At 45.7% G+C, this 7,500-nt stretch overlaps 1 protein-coding gene and 1 long non-coding RNA gene across 5 annotated transcripts in view; both read left to right on the forward strand.

Annotated features, from left to right (window-relative positions):
* LOC116053713 overlaps nucleotides 1-1,123 on the forward strand; it is an 11,427-nt gene extending 10,304 nt beyond the window's left edge. The window contains exon 3 of the long non-coding RNA XR_004105916.1: nucleotides 1,113-1,123. This is a non-coding gene — a long non-coding RNA (uncharacterized LOC116053713). The remainder of the gene's footprint in view (nucleotides 1-1,112) is intronic.
* rreb1a (ras responsive element binding protein 1a) overlaps nucleotides 1-7,500 on the forward strand; it is a 101,779-nt gene that overhangs the window by 42,470 nt on the left and 51,809 nt on the right. The gene's annotated exons all lie outside the window — the stretch shown is intronic.

Raw genomic sequence — 7,500 nt, forward strand, 5'->3', positions numbered from 1 at the left:
CGCTGAACCGCGTCATAGCTCATTACCATAAAGTTGACCTACTTTCAACTTTCTGATTGACGCGCTGGTCGCTCAAAACGCTCAAAACGTGACGCCGACAGATTTTCCGCTCCTTGCAGCTGAGAGAAGCAGCTTCCATTGAAAATGAATGACTTCCTGTATCTTTAGAAGATCAAGTCGGCGGCGGTGTGGACGTACAGTTAACGTTAACGTTTTATTGAAGCGGTGACTGTTGTAGAGCTTAGATCAGGCCCAAAAAATCAACCTGACCCTACCCGAGCCCGTGCAGGTTGTGTCCGAGCCCGGCCCGACACATTAACTGTAATTATGAGCCCGATTTTAAACCAGACATTTTTTTAATACGTGGGCCGTTATAACTGACGTTCTCAACTACAATTCCAAGTTGTTTGAACGACAGAAATCTGTTTAGAATTATCTTAATAAATACCGGTAATGCAACAAGGACGAAGCATGTAAACTGCTGTTAGTTTATTCAGACTGGATCGGATATAATTTTATATATATATATATATATATATAAAATCAAATCCCTGGAACCATATAGGAGACTTTCTGGTCTCCATCACCTAATTAATACTGTCCTTCACCACGGTCTGCATGCTGACACACTGGCCGACAACAGTGCTGCAGAGGGGGGGAGACGCGATGTAGCCCAGTTTACCTCCCACTCAAGTCAGGTCAGGACATCCACCCAGAGCTACGGGAGAAGCTGGAGAGACAGAGCTTTCTCCCCACGAATAAGGCTGATAAAGTAATGATTAGAAAAACACAAATGCTTGTTTAAGGGCCCGGCCCGGCACAAGGATAGCGGCGGAAAATATCAGCCTGACCCACCGGTTCGGGCTCGGGCAGAGAATCTCAGCTCTAGACTGGTGTAACTATTTAAAGTACCAGAACCAGATGTGTTTGTGAATCCTTTGGCTCTCAGCGCCTCAGTCTGTAGAAATATGAACGTTTAGTATCTGAATAATAAATACAGCAATAGATGGAATACATATCTTTCTTTCAAAGAGTGTTTCATTCAGTTTTTTTTAGCCTTCAAATAAGAAATAAATCCTAAAAAGACAGAACATGCAAATATAATAAAGCAGAATGACACAAAACAAAATGTACTTAGTTGGTAAAAAGGTACAAACTCAGGAGAGAGAAGATGAAACTGGTGCACGCGGACGGGATAAGAGTGTGTGTGTGTTGTGTGTGTGTGTGTGTGTGTGTGTGTTTGTGTGTGTTTGTTCATCTGTGAGAGACAGAGTGAGTGGAGGCATCTGCGTCCTGATTGGCTGAGAGCTGGCAGACATTTTCCACAGTCAGACTGCTCAGTGGTTGGCTGAGACTCTCCCCTCCCCCCTTATCTCTCTCTCTCTCTCTATCTCTCTCTCGGCCTCCCTGCTCTGGTATGCCGTACAGTAGAGCTGACACACCATCGATGCTATCTCAACACTTTATCACGATGGGTCTAAACTCCAACTTGTGTGTGTGTGTGTGAGTGTGTGTGTGTGTGTGTGTGTGTGTGTGTGTCTACCGCACCACAAACACACACAGGTCAATATGTAACCAAGCTGGAGGGTAGAAAACACACACGCCAACATGCACACAGAGCAGGGAAGAGCCTGAAAGACGAGATGATGCAAGAGAGGAGGAGGAGGAGGAGGAGGAGGAAGACGAGAGGGAGGAGAGAGGATGAGCAGAGGGAGAGAGTAATGCCTGCACACATGTAGTGTAGTATTCTTCCCGCAAGAAAAGTTAAATTAAAGTTTTTAATTCTATAATAATCAGCAACTATTTTGAAATTTCGAAGGGGGGATTCTTGAAGGAGGACGCCTAAAACCCGCCGCCAAACGCATGCACATAAGTCTTCCACAAACCTAGGGGGAAACGCTGAAGTCGGTTTGGGAAATGCATGCACGACCGAAGAGAAAATTGGCAGACTTTCCCTCAAGTTCCCAGCTAACGTTACTGGCAGCTTGAAGAATATAACTGTAGTCTTGCAAGTTGTGACCCTGCAAGATCCCCGGTCTTTGCAAAGTCTTCTAGTCTGTCGCTAAAACCCAGTGACATTATGATAGGCTGTCTTTTAGATGCAAGCTGTTGTCACACTCTAGTCTTTTCAGAGTCTTCTAGTGCAGGGGTTCTCAAACTTTTTTCAACAATGTACCCCTTTTGAATTGTTTTTTTAAGCCATGTACCCCCTGATCAGCGCTAATCATTTTTGGTAGAAAACAAAGTCTCTATAAAGAGCAACAGTACAGCGCTGTCAGCGATAGATTTACTAAACATCAGCCTTGGAACGGAAAAACATGTAAATGCTGATGAGAAAAGGAGACGAAAACTGTAAAAGAGACAAAACCTTGGAAAAAGACGGTAGAAAGAAGGAAGGAAGGTAAGAATGGGTCGAAATAATATCAAAAACTTCACAAACAGTGACATAACTTTGAAAAAAGCGAGAAACTTGTAAAAAGTAGAAGGAAGGAAGGATAGAAAGGAGGAGACAAATGTCACATTTTTGGTAGGAAAAAGAAAAGTCTACATGAAGAGGAACAATGTTCTGGACAACAGCCTTCTAACTATTAAACATTTTGTTAAATCAGTCCTTCCAGAAAAATGTGGAGTTTTTTTTGTGATTGTTTTGGGCAAAAATCCTTGATTATGCGTCACGTTTTCTTAAAAAATGCGATGGAATATGCGGGATATTTATGCAATTTTATGCGATGAAACTGCGGGAACTTGCAAAAACTGCGGTTCCATCGTGGCTTCATCGCGGGGTTTGCAGCTTTTCGATGACGTTCACGTCGCGTAATTACGTCACTTCATAACGTTCCCATGGCAACAGGGGAAACGGCTGCTCTTGTGTGAAGTAAACGCAACATTTTTCAACTTTCTGCTAAGATATATGTGAATTTTTGCAACGAAAATGCGGGAATTATGAAATCATGCAAGCCCCGCATATTTTGCGTGGAAATGGGCAATTAGTGCGGCGTATTTTAAGAAATGCGGCCCCCCCCCCCGCATAAATATGCAGACTTTGGCTGATTATGCATTCAATTATGCGATCGCATAATCACGTTTTTCTGCAGGGACTGTTAAATATCTCACATACCCCCCTGCAGTGCTCCAAAGTACCCCTAGGGGTACACGTACCCCCATTTGAGAAACCCTGTTCTAGTGTATGGTAGGCAAAGGTCTTCTTCCAGTTATGACTCTTAAAGATGAATTATTTGGGGGCATTTTAGGCCTTCATTGTTGATAGGACAGCTTAGACTTGAAAGGATAGAGAGAAGGGGGATGACATATGCAGCAAAGGGCCGCAGGTCGGAACCGAACCCGCTGCTGCTGCGGCAAGGACTGAGCCTCTGCATATGGGCGTGTGCTCCACCAGTTGAGCCACCCAGGCGCCCGTTTCTTTGACTCTTGCCTGTTTCAACTTGTGCACGAAGCCAGCTCCGTAAACAAGTGGATTCCCCAGGCTGGTGTGGAAGAAGTCAGACTTTCATCAGTGTTTGGAGCCTCACTAATGCTCTTTTTTTTTTTTTTTTCATTCCTGCAAAGAAACAACCATCGCACGACACTGTTAATATTCAGGCGACCACAGACTTTTGGCCACGCAGCATAAGGGGAAAAAGCCTCGGGATGTTCTGTGTTTTAGTTTCATGTTAACAAGTTAGGGCAAAGTACTGCTGCGAGGGGAGAGGAGGGCCGTCAGGAGCAGTGGAGGATGGGTAATGGCAGCTGAGTGTGAAGTGGTGATGTGAGAGGGGAGGGAGGGAGTGTGTGTGTGTGTGTGTGTGTGTGTGTGTGTGTGGGGGGGGGGGGGGGGCAACGAGAAAGAGAGCGAGAATGCATCCATCAATCTCTCTCGCTCTGAGCACGCTCGCACATGGGGAAGCAGCAAAGCACTCTCTTGTGACTCCCGTGAGCGTGAGCTTCCTGTTGTGGTCGAGACGCAGAAACAGAGGCGAGAGATAAAGGCCTCTTTCGGTTTCTGCAGCTAGTTTGGTGATTGGTCCAAAAAAAAAAAGCAGCATCAGCTTGATTATTTTATTCATTTTTTTTTAACATACAAAACAAACAACTTAAAATACCAATACCAAATCACCAGACACACCACTGACAAAATAAACCAAATTCTTGTGACCTCCAGAAAGTTCAGATATTTCCCCATTTTCTAGTGTAGACATCCAACCTGGCAACCCGTTTCTAAGACCTCTTTTCAAACACTGCCACACCCCCCCCCCCCCCCGGTCATCATCAGTTTGAGAAAAAAGTAGAAAACTCTGATTGCAGCTTCTTAAATGTCAGTATTTATAAATTTATATTTATAAATGTGTCTGCAAGTGTGTGTGTGTGTGTGTGTGTGTGACTGTGCATGCATCAGTGTGCGTGCATCTGTGTGTGTGTGTGTCTGTGTGCGTTTGTGTGTGTCTCTGTGTGTGTGTCTCTGAGTGTCTGTGTCTTCGTGTGTGTGTCTGTGTGCATGCATCTGTGTGTGTGTGTCTGTGTGCGCGTGTCTGTTTGTGTGTGTGTGTGTGCGCGCGTGTGTGTGTCTGTGTGCATGCATCTGTGTGTGTGTGTCTGTGTGTGTGTGTGTGTGTGTGTGTGTGTGTGTCTGTGTGCATGCATCTGTGTGTGTGTGTGTCTGTGTGTCTGCATGTGTGTGTGTGTGTGTGTGTGTGTGTGTGTGTGTGAAGCCATTTTGAATGAGATGAAGAGAGCGACGGTTAGCGGGAGGTAATAAATAGCCGACATATGGTCACTGGATCCTGTCCCTCCCCCCCCCCTCCTCCCCCACTCCTCTATCTGTCTCCCCCATACATCCCCTCCATCCCTCACCTCGTGTCCGTACTGCTAAACACAGACTGTCAGCTGACACCCACCTCGCTAAAAGAGAGTTGTGTAAATATAAATGGAGAAGGTCGGAGAGAAAACGAGGAGGAGAGTTGAGGAAGAGTTGGGCCTGTTTGCTTTCTACAGCAGGTGCCACTTCTGTCAGTTTGCCTCTGGCTCTCTGCCCCGCGGGGCTGTAAACGATGCTAACCGGCTGCTAACGTCCCTTTAGCTCAGAGCTACGGGCCCAACAGTTTGGTTCATGCAACGGTGTGACTTTGGGTTCAACATTCAACATTTGAGATCTCCACTTTGGTGCAAAATTTAAATTTTGAACGTCAAAACACTTCATTTCCTGCGTTCGGCTGGATCTTTCTGCAACAATTTGGGCCTTCTCTGCATCAAGTTGTGGTGCTAATGTCTTTGGCTGTGTCTGAAAACGCCTACTGTCACACTTCAAACACGTAGTTTGAAGTATATCGTGTAGATAACGCAAAAAGTCAGAGCACTGAAAGTGCCAGGATGACCCCCTAAAAACGGTCAAAAAGTTCAGTGTGGAACGATCATAGACAGAATGTACCACCAGATCCTGTGTCTCTGGACGGAGACCAGTGAAGGATGTTAGAAGATCTTTCCCGGTGATGGCTGAGTGTTACTGAGCAGCCTCCAACTGAGCTTGAAGACGTAGATGTGACGTGAGCAACCTGTCTGAAAGTTGGAAGTCTTCTGGTAGCTGTGCCAAGAGAAATCTCAATCATTCCCAATCTAGCAGAGACGGAGAGCGTAGGTATATGTAAGGAGATAACATAGACACAGGCTAATTATTGATCACTAAAATGATAGTTAACATTAGTAATTAAACTTAAACAGCTAATGGAAGTCCAAACTGCCTGAGAGCTTCTCCTGTACTATACGGTAATTCCTCTACAGGAATTAAGTCAGACAGTAAGTCTCGTGGTTATGACCCAATCGTTAGCCTATTTTTATAAAAACGTCTGCTACGGAGCCATAACGTGAGCTACAAGGTAATGGAGCCTTTTATACATTGTCGTGTTTCTTTAGAAATAAACAACGGACAAATAGAGTCTTTAAACTCTTCAGATGTAAAGTTATTCTCTGTCAAAGTGACGTCAAAATGAATGGCAGTCAATGGGATGCTAACGGGAGGTGATGGCTTGGTAGCATTAAAATGGCGCCATAGGAGGTTCTGGTTGTGAGGAGACGCTAACCCCCTTGCCCTACGCGCACTAAACGGGCGGCATCTTGACTACAAAGCCTTGACCGGCAGCTGATTGGACGGACGCGTCACGTTGGGTCTGGCCGCTCGAGAATTTCAAACTGAACTGTCATTGCGTCTCGTTCAGAATACGATCTCGTATTTCACGAAAGTAGTTCACCGAAACGTGTTCCTGAAAACATTTTAAGGCTGTGTCTCATTCCTCATACTTCCGTCAGTCCACTGCTAATGGTCACTGACCACTTCCTGCCGTAGTGCCCACTATCGATGGTTAGTATCGTCCCAAAAGGAACACTTACGTTAAAACACTTAGCGGAAATGACGAGCGGTCGTCTCGGCTCGCCGCCTCTCAAAATCTGACGAAAATCTATTAAACTGACCTTTGGCGATAAAAAAAAAATACAGATTCAGCAACTGCACGGCCTATTTCTCTCTTAAAATGTTTTCAGAAACACGTTTCGGTGAACTATCTTCGTAAAATACGAGATCGTATTCTGAACGAGCCGCCATTATGCTCCACTTGACGCGTTCGTCCAATCAGCTGCCGGTCGACGTCCCTGGTCCCTCCCCTTTCCGCTTTGTAGTCCAGACAGCGCCCGTTTAGTGCGCGTAGGGTCCATCGTTCCACACTGAACTTTTTGACCGTTTTTAGGGGGTCATCCTGGTACTTTCAGTGCTCTGACTTTTTTGCGTTATCTCCACGATATACTTCAAACTAAGAGTTTGAAGTGTACAAGTAGGCGCTTTGAGACACAGCCAGAGAAATAGGCCGTGCAGCTGCTGAATCTGTCTTCATTTCAGATCAACAAAGGTCAGTTTAAAAGATTTTTCATCAGATTCTGAGAGGCTCTAGTCACGCTCATCCCGCTCCCCGTTTCCTGGTTAGCTCTCCACCAATCAGATTGGTCATTTGACGTTCAATTTTGCTCAAAAGTGGAGATCTCACCCCCACCCGACCCCACCCCCCGCTCTTCCACGTTGAACCCAAAGTTACGCCCTTGTACGGGAGTAACATGTAGGGTACGTTGTATGTACACTCAAATTAGCAGTGCATTGTGGGTATTTTACAGTGGACTATATAGTGACCGTGGAGGATTCGAACCCACCATGTAGGGAACTATTTCTGTGATAGGGAACAGTTTCCAACACAGCTATGATCAGTTTCTAACAAAATAAGTCATTCGTGATCCAAAATCACTTGTATTTCATTTGCAGTGAAGTGCGAGAGACTTCAGCGCGGCCCCGCTGTGACTCTGCCTCCTGATTTAATGTCCCAGCTGTCATGTCAGATGAGGGGAGAATTTATGGGGCTCAGGTGACTCTCCCTCCCTCCCTCCCTTCATCCATCCATCCCCCACCCACCCTTCCTCCTCCTCCTCCTCCTCCTCCTCCTCCTCCCCTGTAATGGCTCTCTGTCACTG

The sequence above is a fragment of the Sander lucioperca genome, chromosome 23 (genome assembly GCF_008315115.2).
Source record: "Sander lucioperca isolate FBNREF2018 chromosome 23, SLUC_FBN_1.2, whole genome shotgun sequence".
Taxonomy (NCBI): domain Eukaryota; kingdom Metazoa; phylum Chordata; class Actinopteri; order Perciformes; family Percidae; genus Sander; species Sander lucioperca.